This window comes from Castor canadensis, chromosome 3, assembly GCF_047511655.1.
Source record: "Castor canadensis chromosome 3, mCasCan1.hap1v2, whole genome shotgun sequence".
Classification (NCBI taxonomy): Eukaryota; Metazoa; Chordata; class Mammalia; order Rodentia; family Castoridae; genus Castor; species Castor canadensis.
The window spans coordinates 92761240-92776263 of NC_133388.1; the positions used below are offsets into that span (position 1 = coordinate 92761240).

At 37.8% G+C, this 15024-nt stretch overlaps 1 long non-coding RNA gene across 1 annotated transcript; it reads left to right on the forward strand.

Moving 5' to 3' along the window:
• The first annotated feature begins 801 nt into the window (after positions 1-801).
• Positions 802-3801, forward strand: LOC141421629 (uncharacterized). The gene is made up of 2 exons (XR_012446253.1): positions 802-1254; positions 3716-3801. It is a non-coding gene; the product is annotated as an uncharacterized lncRNA (long non-coding RNA).
• The last annotated feature ends 11223 nt before the right edge of the window (positions 3802-15024 follow it).

The following is a 15024-nucleotide window of genomic DNA, read 5'->3' on the forward strand; positions in this document are numbered from 1 at the left end:
TCCTCAGGGCTCATGTCACAAATTTTTTAAATTTAAAACCACCAAAACTGTCCCACTTCTATTTCACTTCATCTAGGAATAATTATTTTCATACCACAACTCTTTTTGTCATAAAAATAGTACAGGATTAATAAAAATGTACACTGTTTTATTTTTACTTTTGTTTACTTTTCCCAGAATCTGGACAAAGAAGTCAGCTATATGCCGAAAGCCTCAAAACAAATGGGTAAAAAAAATGCTAAAACCTTTACGAAAGTAAGTCAGACATACAGGGTTTTCATATATGAAGGATGTCCCATTCCTAGAAATTAAAATGAGGAGTATTTGAAATTTTTAAGAAGCTCTTAACCTAAGTCTCTACATTTTGCTATTAATTTTTATGGGATAGATTAGGCTGATTCATTCTAACAGTTCAATAAACTAAACTGGAAACCAGTATGCATAACATTCCTAATTTGATGTCACCAAGGGAAAGCTGTAGTTTTCTGTGGATGTTCCTCTAAGCCTGACTTTTATTTTTGATTTCACAGCAGATCCGTGCTTTCAATTTTTCAATTTCAGTAAGTAAGACAAAGATTTCCTGGTGCCAGTGAACAGGAAGATAGCCTTGAAACAGGGTTGTAAAACAGGGTAAACTGTTAATTAAAAGCTGTAACCTCGGACAGAGAGCTGTGAGGAATTGCCCATTAGAGCCATGCAAAAGTTTGGGACCAAGTTTGGGTGCAGAGATAAGCACCCATTCCTGCCTTCCTTTGTCTCCACTTGTAAATAAACTTTCCAAAGCAGGCTTCCCCCGCTGCTCTTATCTAAACCTTAGGTCTCTAATCCACTACTAGCCCTACTTTATGGGAGAGCACATTCCTTGTAACCTGATACCCTGCACTGCCTTTTAAATATCCTGTGAATCCTTTGTTCGGGGCTCAGACACTGGTACAAGTCTGGGCCCGCTAGCGTAAAAATTAAAATCTGAGTTCTCCACTCCTCCCAGTGTTGCTTGGTTTCTCCTCTGACTATATTGCCACAACAAATGGAGGCCCCCAGCGAGATTCCAACCGACTGGCCCCTTGTGCCACCAGCCGGCAGCTGGGCTGCATTGGAGTAGGGAGGGACACAGGACTGAATGAGGTGGCGCGCCACCCGATGGTATTCCGGGTTTTCCTTCACCCTGGTGCCCCAACTCTCTGAGCAGTCTTGACCCGGCTTGGACTCCAAGGAGAAGTGGACCAATTCATCTGGCAGTCTTGTCTGGACTTGGTAAGCACCACCCCCGGGAAATCAGTCCTAAGTCAGGTCCCGTCCCACTGGACGGAAGGGGAGCTTGATCCACTCCCAGGAACCTCCAAGAGGAGTTCCACAGGTCAGGCACTTCTCCCACAGTGGGGGAAGGAAGGCGTTATAACTTTGGTGTGAAAGTGTGTGTGTGTGTGTGTGTGTGTGTGTGTGAATTTGTTTAAAGCATGGGCAAAATTTAATTTGCTCCTGGAATTCCAGCTCATTTTATGTGTGCTTAAATTGACAGTTTTTCTGGCATGCTTAATTTATAAAACTTTTTGTGTGTGCATGTAAACATCTTAAAAATGGTTCTTAAATTGATACTATAAGGTTAATATGATATTCAAGGAAAAAACAGGATATTTGTTTTAAAGATCTTTGTTATAAACTGCTTAGACTTTTACATTTAAATATGTAAACACCTTAAGGACGATTCTTATTGTAGAGTAAACGTAAAAGTTATTACTCTGTTCTACTGCTACCTTAACAACAACAACAACAACAAAATCAAGCTTTCAAACTTATTTCAGTCAGGCCTCACTAGGATGCAGACACTCAGGGGTTAACACTCTGGCTTAGCTAGGAAGGAAAAAAAAAGAGGCTACAGTCTGCAACAAAGTCTTGGAATTTAGGTAGTTAAAATGACCTTAGCCTGTTTCATTCTGTCATAACTAAAATCTGGGATTTAATTCTCTCTTATAATATATGGGTCTATTAACAAATGAGTTTTCTATAAATTGCTTTTATACAAAAAAACAATTTCAGAGTTGCTTTCTTTCTTGTTTTTTTTCATGCAAATATAAGGCTCTAAGTTAAAAGATTTTATGAGTTATTTTCAACAAGTAACAAAATATATAAAAGGTATTAAGGGTATGGTTTTTTTCAAAATAAATAAAGGGTTAAAAAATACTTTTAGATAAAAAAAGAGGATAAAGACCAGCTCCCCAGAGGATACAAAATAAATTGTCACAAAGATACAGAGTAAATTGTCATAAAATGATACAGCTTATAGATGGTATATAACTAGTTAAAGTTAACTAAAATCCAGTTACATTAAAGGTTTTATAACTTCAAAGTTTAATGTACTGATGTTAAACTAAAATTTAATTCTCTAAGCTCATAACAACAAGGCTACCTTAAAAATATTGTATTGGTCTAGATAACATTTACAAAAATTGTCTTATAATTGTTTTGTTTTGTCAAGATAACTCAAAATTTTTGATACTCCAGGTTAATCCATAAATTTGTCAAGATAACAAGAGTTTATTAAAACACAGAGAGACAAGAGGCAGCTGAACACAGGGAGTACTGCTGCACTGATATGAGGGTTAAGACAGATTTACTTATGTAAAGCCAAAGTGCACCTTCCAGATAGGATAAAAATAAACAAATAAATAAGTAAAAACTCCAAGAGGAGCACTACACTAGAAGTTAAAATCTCCAGTTTTTATTAGACATAACAGAGTGGAGATGTTAGTCCTACTCCTTCCACATGGCAGGTGGAGGAAATTTTTCCCTGAGATGACCAGATTGGGGCTGTTATTCTAGGGGGGGTTCCATTGACTGCAGGTGATGGGATTCTGCTATATGTCAAGAGCCATCTGTTAATGTCAACAATCTGGGATATGATTTCTTATCAACATCTGAGACATGGTTCTTGGCCACTATGTTTCCTAACTTTACACTTAGTCCCCATAAATATTTACCTGTGTTCTCTGGTGATTTTTGTCAGGGTTTTAACTACTAAGGTAACTGAGTCATGTTCATTTAAGAGTTGGTTTATGTTGGGGTTAACAATGAGGACAGCCATGTTAGGACTAGACCCCCCCCTCCTTGCAGCTGGCTCACCTTTGTCATCCTGGATATATGCCAGGGAAAGCTGGGCAGACAGTGACTTTCCTGGTACTTTTCCACTAGCCCCCTATGTCTAGCCCAAGCCTGTATATAGCAATGGGCTCTTGCTGTCTTGCTGGGGTCCCCCTCCACAAGGCTCCTGCCTAAATAATAAACCCTGTACCAGTGTTTCAGCTGTCTCTGTGCCTATTCCATGCCTCTTATTTTCTAACAGTTATGTAAAACTTTCTAGATGACCTCATGGTTAAACAACTGTTGTCTTAGATGATTCTAATACAGTTTGTACCCTATGCTAGTTTGTGACTGGGCTGTTTGGGTTTGCTAAAACTGTTCTTTCCCCCTACAACTGATAAAAATCTAAAGTTTTACTTCAAGAGCAACAACTAAATTAATATGTGTATTAACCTCTATAGAGTTGTGATGCTGTTGCTGGTTCCTGTGTATTAAGTATATTTGTATTTTCAAGTAAATCAAGTCTTCTACAATACAAAATTTAGATAAACATGGTAACAAAAAGCTAGTGGTACTGATGTACTGTTCTGTTGGTTGCTAAATTGTCCATCAAAATTTTAACCATGGCTCTTTTAAGTTTTTGTCATTTCAGTTCTGATCCTCCTGGGACATTTATAATCAAGTCCATAAAAATGACTAATGAGTGCCTATGTGTCAACCAAGGTAACTACTTAGACATCTGCTTTTGTTAGATTTTGTTTTGTATTGTCCTTGTCTAAAAGTGCACTGCCTAAGAGCCATTCCTTCTAAGCCTCTTTGTTGCTTAAATTTGGCCAAAAGGGTCTTGTTGGCACTGACTCCCACCTGATCTGCTCATTATTCCCTCCCAACATGGGACTGAAACCAAACAGAATCCAGGAAAAAGCAGCCAATCAAGAAAGATCTTCAGTCTGCAGCCATACCACCCTGAATGCACCCGATCTTGTCTGATCTTGGAAGCTAAACAGGGTCAGGCCTGGTTAGTACTTGGATGGAAGACAGATCTTCAGAAGAGACTGTTTGGAGACTAACAATTTGGAGACAAAGGGGGCAATGCCATCAAAGTTCCAATGGAGTCATTGGTGCCAGACCTCTCAAAGATAACCAAGGCCGAGAGGATTAAAGAAATGGTTCTTATGCATGTGTGGCTTTCTGACATTAAAGCTTTTCCAGACACAAACTCATATTTTTAGACAGGGTCTTCTACTTAAATAGAGACAAAATAACTATTTTTACTGGATCTAAACATGTCCTTTAATACTTAACATTAAACAACAGGGACATTAGCAAAAGAATTCTATGTGACTTGTAACTAAGTTACTATTTTCAAAGAACCATCTTTCTCTATGAATCAGAACTCCAAGTATGTAGGGGTTGTATAAAGGAGCTCAGATTTGCCTGGCAGCTTCTACACTGCTATTTTTACATACAGTCTCATAATTGTTTGTATAAGGAAAATATTTTCCTTGGAGAAGATTCAGCCAAGAACAAAACTAAAATTCAGAGCAGGGATAAAAGGAGGATGCAGGTGTTCTTAAAGGGAATAGAGAAAAGGAAGGAAACCTAAAACTTGAATATGATTTATGTGCTCACTGTAGAGGAGAGAATAAAGTAAATTTAAACTGGCAGAGGCCACTATGGGAAAAGGACCAGGAAGTGGTGAAGAGGTCTGGCAGAGATGAACCAATGTGGGTTGCAATACACATGTGCATGGAAACAATGCTAGGAATCTCTCTGTATAGCTATCTTTATCTCAAACTAGCAAAAACAATACATCTTTCTTATTATTTCCTATGTTTTCTCTCCAACAAAATCGGAGAAGAGGGTGGGAAAGATTCTGCCCATAAGTAGAGGAAGAAGGAGAGAGGGGTGGGAGGTGGCCCAAACAATACATACACATGAAAGTAAATGTAAAAATGATAAAATAAAAGAAAGGAAAAATGGTATAAATTGTCCTTATTTTCATGGCATTTATGTGTGCATATGTGTATGTCCATACACATGAGGATGTATAGAAATGGAAAGCTGAAAATAAGTAACTATATATGTATTTTATTTATTTCAGAAAAAATAATAAGATGCTATTAAAACAAGGTAAGCTGATAATATTGCATACAGTGCAGGTAATGTAGTCAGGAAATTTCTGTTTGGGGAGGTGATATTTAATTTAAGATGTGCATGAGAAGAAGTCATATGATGGTGGGATGAGAAGGGCTTTTCTTATTCCTTTCTGAGTTTATAAGAAATATAAATCAATACACACAGTTATTCACTGTCTTATATTGAAATCCCCTGTCAACCCCTGTGGCTGTTTCCCCTGCCATTGATTGTAAAAATTGACATGAAGCGTGGCAATCAACATATTAGAATATTCTTATCAAAGTTAATATATATTTGATATGGAATTGTATTTGTGAACTATTATTGTGTTCAAGCAATAAGATCTAAAACAATGAAAAAAGAAATATTTATTGAATTGATATGTGAATGAATTAATGAATACCTTGAACTGTCTCTGTTGTTATTTAAGATACTACACAAGAGAATTTTTCACAAGTTTGCCCTATTTTCCTAACTGGATTGCAAACCTATTGGAGGCAGTAAGTCAGGTTTTATTTCTTTGTTCCCATACAGAATCCCAGGTATTCAGTTAGCAAATCCTGTACAAAACATCTTGCATATCATGGAATTTGTTTGTAACATTTAGGGAATTTTTTTTACTCTATTGCTACCTAGAAAATATGATTAGGACACAGCAGGGCCTAACCACATATTTATATTACATTTGCTGCTGAGCATGCTGAGAGGTTTAAATTGATGATTGTCGTAAAAATGCAATGTAAGTATATAATATTGAGATCTCAAAGTTGAATTCCCCTAAAATTATGTCAGGACATTGGAGCATGTAGCTACATTACTGGGAAAAGCCAAGTCAGTATGAATCTATTCTCATCATAAGATGACTAACATTTATTAAGTTCTTAAATTCAGTATCATTTAGGGTTCCAATGGGAAACAGAAATCATACTTAGCTGGTACTTTAAAGAGAATAAACTGAAGTAACTATTCAGAAACTATTTCAGAGGCAGAGCAGAGTTAATAGAAAAACAATGGTCAAGACACCCATTCACAAACCTGAAGGAGGAAGAAGATGGAATGGTGTTATGGAAGGCTGTTTGAAAGCTGGTCTGCCTGACAGGACTCACACTATTGAAGGAGCAGCCAAAACTAGAGAGGAATGGAAGAAATGTGCCTACCAGTCCACTGTCAGTTGAAGCTGGCAGCAGATAGAGATTTGATTGTATCTAACAAGAAGATTTATATCAGTTCATTATCAGCTGCCAAGCTAGAAATAACTTCTCAATGTTCCCTTATGCATCATCTCAAATTAGATGTGAAATAACTGCCAAGAGTTCAGGTGCACTGAGATCCATTATTCGGTGGTAAAATTAACATTTCCAAAGTATTTTTTAACAAATGGCAGGTTAATTCACTTCCATAACTAGAAGTGAGCATGAACAGAGGGTGGAGGAAATTAAGGGAATGGAGGAAGTCAGTGGGTCTTCCACTTGTTCTTCTCCAGCTGCTATCATTGATCAAATCCATGTAGAAAGTATCCTGGGGTTGAAGTTATTTTCATTCAGTGCCCAGAAGATCTCACCCCACACTCTTCTTGCTTTTAATGTTTCTGTTGAGAAGTCTGCTGTGATTTTGATGGGTTTACCTTTGTATGTTATTTGTTTTTTCTCTCTTACAGCCTTCAATATTCTTTCCCTAGTTTCTGAACTTGTTGTTTTAATGATGATATGTTGTGGGGTAGTTCTATTTTGATCTGGTCTGTTTGGTGTCCTGGAGGCCTCTTGCATCTGTATGGGAATATCTTTCTCTAGATTTGGGAAATTTTCTGTTATGATTTTGTTGAATATATTACACATTCCCTTTGCTTGCACCTCTTCTCCTTCTTCAATGCCCATGATTCTCAAGTTTGGTCTTTTGATGGAGTCGGTGAGTTTTTGCATTTTCTTTTCACAGGTCTTGAGTTGTTTAATTAATAGTTCTTTGGTTTTTCCTTTAATTACATGATAAAAGTGAGAGCACAAAAGGGAGGGGTGAGGATAGGTAAGACATCTAAAAAAATAGCTAGCATTTGTTGCCCTTAACGCAGAGAGACTAAAGCAGATACCTTAAAAGCAACTGAGGCCAATAGGAAAAGGGGACCAGGAACTAGAGAAAAGGTTAGATCAAAAAGAATTAACCTAGAAGGTAACACACACGCACAGGAAATTAATGTGAGTCAACTCCCTGTATAGCTATCCTTATCTCAACCAGCAAAAACCCTTGTTCCTTCCTATTATTGCTTATACTCTCTCTTCAACAAAATTAGAGGTAAGGGCAAAATAGTTTCTGCTGGGTATTGAGGGGGTGGGGGGGAGAGGGAAGGGGTGGTGTGGGTGGTAAAGGAGGGGGTGGGGGCAGGGGGGAAAAATGACCCAAGCCTTGTATGCACATATGAATAATAAAACAATAAAAAAAAATCCATGTAGAAGAGATCAGATGAGGAAAGTAAAGTTCAGAGAGGTTAAGGAATTTTTCAAGATGCACACAGATAATTACTGTTATTCCTGGCATTTGAATCTTTTCAAGCATACTCCAAATGTCATGGCCTCATTCATCATTTTACATGCCCATTGGATAACTGCCTCAATAAAAACTGTAATCTTTAATAAAAGTTAATGATGCCTACAGATGCATATTTTTATCATATGTTCTACGTTTTCCTATTAGGAAAAAAATGTAGTATCATTTACCCTTTAAAGTAGGTAATGGAGGTATGAGGATCCCATTTCTTGGTGTTCCCTGAAGAGGCTCCAGTTTTTCCAGACACATGCGCTGGTCTCTAGGACCTTCTGTTCCTCAATGACTCCTGAATAACTGCCTTCCACACTAACCAGGAGCCAGGAGCTAGCCTAACCATCCCTCAGGGAGAAGTGTCAAACCTCACAAAACTTGGCCCCCACGGAGGTTCTTTACCACCCTCTGGTGGTTGGCTCAGGAAATACCATGTTCAAATAAAAGAAGAATGCAGTGGAAGGGACATTTCCTTTCTAGTCTTTCAGACCCCTAAATGTGGGAGCAGGGATTGCAGACAAATAAACCCCATGGCTCTTTTCTGTCAATACCAGACTCAGGAATCAAAGTAATATCCCCACCAAGTAGCATTTGGGAGTTAGACATGCAAAACCTGAATCAATTTGCACTCCAAGTTTCACAGATGACTTATGTGCAGCTGACACTGAGAAATTTTCCCACTATATTTTTCCTTTACATTCTTCCATTCTCTTTACAGCAAAGAGACTATAAATCAATCATTTCCCTGGGGCAAAACCTAACTCCTCAAGTTAGGTCTGCATTAAGGTTATGGGGAAGGAAACAGTGGCAGTCAGAAGACTATGGATCAAAATTTGGTTCTTCTATGACTAACCAGAACATAATTAAATTCTCTGAGTCCCATTAGTTTAAGTTTTCAAATGAAAATAACACTTACTCCTTAGGGAATTAAGAAAACATTTTTTCCAGATTAGCTACATGTACTGTGGTGTTATTTACTAGTTCTTATAAATTCGAAGATGTTAGGAGTATTCTTCATTTTCTAATCTCATTCCACTGGTCTTTTACAAATGGTGATATTCAACTCTTTCAGTGTAAGCCACAGTCTTCTACTGGCATTCAGTGGTGAATGGTGTAATGTGAAGATATCCAGCTCATCAAACATGATAATGGCAGTAAACCATAGAACTATCCCAGGAAGATGGAGCCTAAAACCAGCATGTGGCCTCCAAAGCAGAGAAGAATGGAAGAAATGTGCCTACCAGTCCACTGACAGTTGAAGCAGGCAGCAGATGGAAATTCGATTGTTTCTAACAAGAAGATTTATACCAGTTCATTATCAGCTGCCAAGCTAAAGAAATATCTTTTCAATGTTCCTTTATGCATCATCTCAAGTTAGATGTGAAATAATTGCCAATAGTTCAGGTGCACTGAGAACCATTATTCAGTGGTAAAATTAACATTTCTAAAGCACTTTATAACAAATGGCAGGTTAGTTCACTCAGCTTTCTAGCAAAAATAATGGGTCTACAAGTTGTGCCTTTCTATTTGCTTTATTTTTATGTTCTGTCCTTTCTGCCTCCCATCTCCTAAAAAAGTAAAAATGATAGTAAGCAAAGAAAGGCACACCAACTCTCATTTTCAATAAAAGAGATATTTCAGGGAGTGGAAACACTTCCTGTCAATCAAGAATAATTGTTGTATCTCATAAGCAATCAGGATATCCACAGACATATTTTGTTTTGGTTAAAATTTCATCTAACTTTGGAAATGGTAGTGTGTTTTTATCACTAACTCTGACTTACGGACTCCTACCTCGGAATGATTTAAAAGAATTCTATTTAGGAAATGTCGAGCACACCATTTTAAAAAGATTAAAGCATTACTCCCACATTTGCCACCTCAGTTGACCTTATACACAGACACACATTTCACTGAAGCTAAACAAACCCTGAAACCTCATTTGCAATGAGGGTTTAAGCATGTTAACAGGATTTATTTTGCCACAATTAGTCTAACCTAGATTCAAATCAGTGGGGTCATTTTTTCTTGCTTATTAAAAGCAAAACAAAATTTTAACTGCCTCATTTATGTCTCCTTTTTATTATCCAACTACTACCACAGGATTAATGAAATCTTTTTTTCTAATTATTTCTTGAAGCTCTTGAATATGTGACTTAATTTCTTGGGTAGCTTACTTGGTGGCTTGGTAAGGCAGGTCATGTCCATGTCCAGTTACAGGAAATGATGGGAAAGGCAGATAGGGGGAATTGTACTTTCTATGAAGGCCTGTGCCTCCTGGAAACTCTGGCTAGATCTAAACCCTACTGACTGGTAGTTACTAAATTCTCCTTTATCAAAATAAGAAGAATGAGGAAGGCATTCTTTTCCTAGCAAAATCTAAAATTCCAAGGAAGATTTAAATTGAAAAAGTCTTCTAACTCTTTCTTGGACCCTCCATTTTCATGTGCTCTGACTTTGCACTCTATTTTTTTCAGAACAGAACTGCAACTTCAATGTTGGCCTCTGACTAAGAAAACATTGCATAAACTTTTGGAAACCAGTTAAAAATCTGAGGTTTTTTTTGTTTATTTTTTTTAGAAATACTAAAGTCACCATGAATTATCAACAAAAATATTGCTTTGTTTCCTGCCATCTTGGGACAAGAATTTTACTAAAGGCAAAATGACAACTTGGTTGTTGTGCACATTTTGTACCTGTTCAATTTTAAAAGGTCTATCCTGTATCATCTCACACTGTGAATGAAATATTAGAAGCAATTTTTCAATTAATTTTCTGTTCTAGTACAGGCAAGATAGGGTGACCAATTTCTAGCAATATCTCACTCTATCCTGTCTGTTTTGAAAACAAAAGTATTAAAAGGAAGTGAATCTAGGAGAAGCCTGTGTCAGTCTCCATCTATGTAATATTGAAAAAGGTTATTCTTTAAAAGTTTCTTAATAAAACACCAGTCACTTTCTGAGTCTCAATTTCTTTACCCCAGTTAAGAGGCATGACTTAGACAACTCCTAAGGTATCCTCCAGTCCCAAATACATACCCCTGCCCTCCCACACACCTTCCTACTCTAATACTTTCTATCCCAATAAACTTCTATACTACCTTCCATCACATTTAAACCGAGTGCCATCCCTGACCTCTATCTCCAGGCTTCCTCTTTAAATCATTCACTCAGAACTATTTTCCCCACTTTCTTAATATCTCTGCTGTCCATCCACTTTATTTCTACAACAACATTTTCCTATGTAAATGAGTTCTCCTTATTTGAGTGGAGTGACTCTACAAGCCAGGAAGGCTCAAATTTAAGTTTTGAGTTGAGGGAATAAATCAAATTCATGTATTTGTGAAATAAAAAAGAATCTGGTTTGTCAGAAAAACATGACTTTGTTTGAAATGCATGTCTAATTTAAATCTGCTTTTACATTGAAGTTATTTAATACAAGTTCAAAGCATACAAGAATTTTTAAAGAAAATTTGATATGCAAAATTCATAATTTTGTGTATTTAACAACATTTTCTTAAGCCCTATCCCCTGCCCCAAAAATCCCTGGGGACCTCAGTAGAACAAAGAAGGTAGTCTGTTGCTGGTTTTAACCTTTAAGCTCTGTGAAGGGTACCAGTTGTTCTGTCTCTGCTTTAACTGACTGAATGGTCTTTTCAACAAATGAAGCATCAAAGCTTATTTTTATCCCAATCGTTTTACCCCAGTCTTCTTCCAATAGTTATAGATCCCCCAAGAGCAGGATATGCTGTGACATAACCTTGAACAGAAAAGGAGATCATAGAATACGTAAGTCGAAAGTTATCTTCTTAATCATCTTGTCAAACATCCTCACTTTGGAGGTGATGAAAGTGAGGATGTGAATCACTACCTGTATGATATACTCCAAATATTGTATATCACTGTGATAATTAGTAATTATTACATTTGCTGTTCTAATACTTGTCTAAAACCTGCCTAGCCTCCTAATAAGTGGCTTTAGTTCATGGTTTGGTGGAAGTTAACCTTAATCCAAGGATGTGAGTAAACATACTTTATTCTAGAGGTTGTCCATGGCAGCATGGTAAGAACAGGGAACTGATATGGTGGGATGAGAGCTGTTGAGTGCCAAAAGACCCACTTTCTGGAATGATGCACTTCTTACCCCAGCTGTCAACAGCTAGAGGGCCTTCACCCAAGGCCATGCATCTTCCTGGGAGCACCTTGCTGGCATCCAAGGACTGCCAGATGCAAAGGGGTAGATACCCTACCCCTTCCTCCCAACTACAGTCAAACCAGGGAAGTCCTCTGGCTTCAGAGTTCCCTGTAGGCTCACTGAGGACATCACTGTGACTTCCCTCTGCCTGTCCCTCTTCCTTCCTGCATCCATTCCTTCCTTCCTTCCATCCTTTCTTCCTCCCTTCTTTCCCCAACATGTACTAACTCTGAAAATATTCCTCAAAACTTTCTGCTTGCCAATCTCACTATCACTGTGCTTACCAGGGAAACTGACCTTCAAAGGTAGGCCCAAAATTGTTCAAGAAGGCAGAAGTTAAACAGGCACTCTGGAGCCAAATCACCACCCAACCAACTGCCAATGAGGACCACATTGCCAGTCCTGTGAGGAGTAGGCACAGCCCCTGACTTAGGAACAATTGTTAATATTTTCACCTGTTAGGAACTAGGGTGGATGATAAACAGGTAAAGGGAAAGGCACTAGCAGGTACAATGCATCAGGCATTTGAGAAATTGTGGGACTAGTAATTCTAAGAAAAATGGAATTGGATGGCTCCTGCTGGAGGCATTAGATGACTCTGAAAAGATAATGGAAGGCAAAGGATGATTAATTACCAATAATTGTAGGTATGCCATGATTGAATGTTTATGTCACCACAAAACTCCTATTTGGAAATTTTAATCCCCAAGATATTAGGAAGAGGGGCATTAGGAGGTGATTGGGCATGAGGCCAGAGTCCTTATGGATGGGATTAGGGCCATAATAAGAAACCTCAGAATGCTCATCTCCTGCAACCAGATGAGGTTACAGTTAACAGAGAGTGTCTAAGAGGAAGCCAGCCCCTCAACAGATATTGGATCTGCCAGCACTGTGATCTTAGACATCAGAGTCTCCAGGACAGTAAGAAATATATTTCTGTTGTTTATAAGACATCCAGACTATGGTAGTTTGTTATTGTAGCCTGAACAGACTAAGACACGGTGTGAAGTCAGAGGCCTCCTTGAAGCATATAAAGAGAATTTCCTCTCCTGATAGCAAAAAGCAGAGAAATATGAAAACTGGTCCAGGATTTAATCATAACCACAGCAGGGTTCCACAGAAATTTGCATTCTCATCCTACCCAGATCTTTAATCCCAAACAAATTGGAAAATAAATACAACCCTGAACACTGGGATGGGATTTAATTGCACATCTGGGTTTATGCACTTGAAAATATTGAATCCACAGATTCCACTGGGGCCCCTCACCTTCAGACATAGGTAGCAACTGGTGGAGGCTGATCCCCAAGCCTTGCAAGACAGCATTTTCCCTCTGACTCTTCCCCATCACTCCTCTTGGCCACCTGATCACTAAGAAGGTGGGTTCACCACACTAGTTCTGTGCCTGCCAAGAGAGGAAGAGGACCATGCCCCAAAGGACCTACGGTACCTAGTTAACATATGGTAGGAAAATATGAGAGGGTGCATGTGAAAGTAATTCCTAAGAGTGCCAAATCAAGGAGGTAGAAGGACATAAAGTGAAATACAGCCATGTTTACCTGTATGGGAACTCAATTTTGGGACACAGTATTTGATGGCATGTCCAAGACACATCCCTAAGGATGTCTCTTTGAGCCATCACATTCAGGTTTCTTTTAATTCTATTTTTGTTTAATAATTGTATATATTAGTACAGTATTGTGCAATATGGTGCTTCAATACATGCATATTTTGGGGAAAGAGCAAGTCAAGCTAATTAACATGTCCATACTTACTTATTTATTTGGGTGAGAACATTGCTAAAAGACACTCTTTTAGCAATTTTGAAACATTAACTATACTGGCTTTGCTATGAAATAGTAACACATCTCATTCCTCAAAGTGAAACTTTGTACTCTTTCAGCAACATTTCTCCTTTCTCTGTCCACATCTCCACCCCCACCCTCTGGAAACCCTCATTCTACTCCTATGAGTTTAAAGTTTTAGATTCCTCACATAAGTGTGAGTGTGTGATATTTTTTCTGAGTTTGGCTAGTTTCTTTAGTACAATGTATTCTAGATTTATCCATGTTGTCACAAATGACAGATTTTTATTCTTAAGGCATAATAATATTTTGCTGTGCATGTATAGCATATTTAAATTTTTATTTTTATTTTTAATTAGTATACATTAATAATACAAGGGGGTTTCATTGTGACAATTCCACAGATGCATACAGTGTGCTTTGAGCAAGTTCATTCACTCCTGTTGCCTCCCTCTTCCCCGCTTTTTCAGAGTTCAGTGGTTTTCCTTATGCTCCCTTCATATGTATATATGTAACATCATTTGATTCTCCTCAACTCTTAAGTATCATTTCCTTTCCTCCTCCCCTCTCTTGCTGGTCCCCCACCAACAATCCCAATTTTTAATTTTTTATTAATTGTACAAAATAATTGGTTTAATTGTTACATTTTCTTTCTTTTTTTGTGGTACTGGGTTTTGAACACTCATGGTGTACACCTTGAGCCACCCCACCAGCCCATTTTTTTGGTGATGGATCTTTTTCAAGATAGAGTCTCACAAACTATTTGCCCAGGCTTGCTTCCAACCCTGAACTTCCTGATCTCTGCCTCTTGAGTAGCAAGGATTACAGCCTAGTTCATTGTTATATTTTCATACTTAAATATTATGTACTTTGATCATATTAATCCCCTGTCGTCTCTTATGCCCCTCTTTTCTACTCTTAGGTCCCTGTTTCTGTCAAACAGACAGACCACTGTCTAATTTCATGTCATCATTTATACTGTTTTTTATTAGTGGACATTAATTGTACAGTATGAGTGGTTTCACTGTGACATTTCCATACTGCATATAATGTACTTTGATCACATTCATGTCCTCTCTCTTTCTTAGCTCCACTTTTTAATCTTTTCTGAATTTAAAAAAAATTCATTATGGATTTCATTATGACATTTTCATTCGTGCATACAATGTACTTTGATTCTATTCTTCTCCCCTCTCCTTCACCACTTTTGCCTGTCACTGGTTCCTCCTCCAAATAGTCCCCTATTTATGTTCATGAACATTTTTTTCTTTGGCTCTAA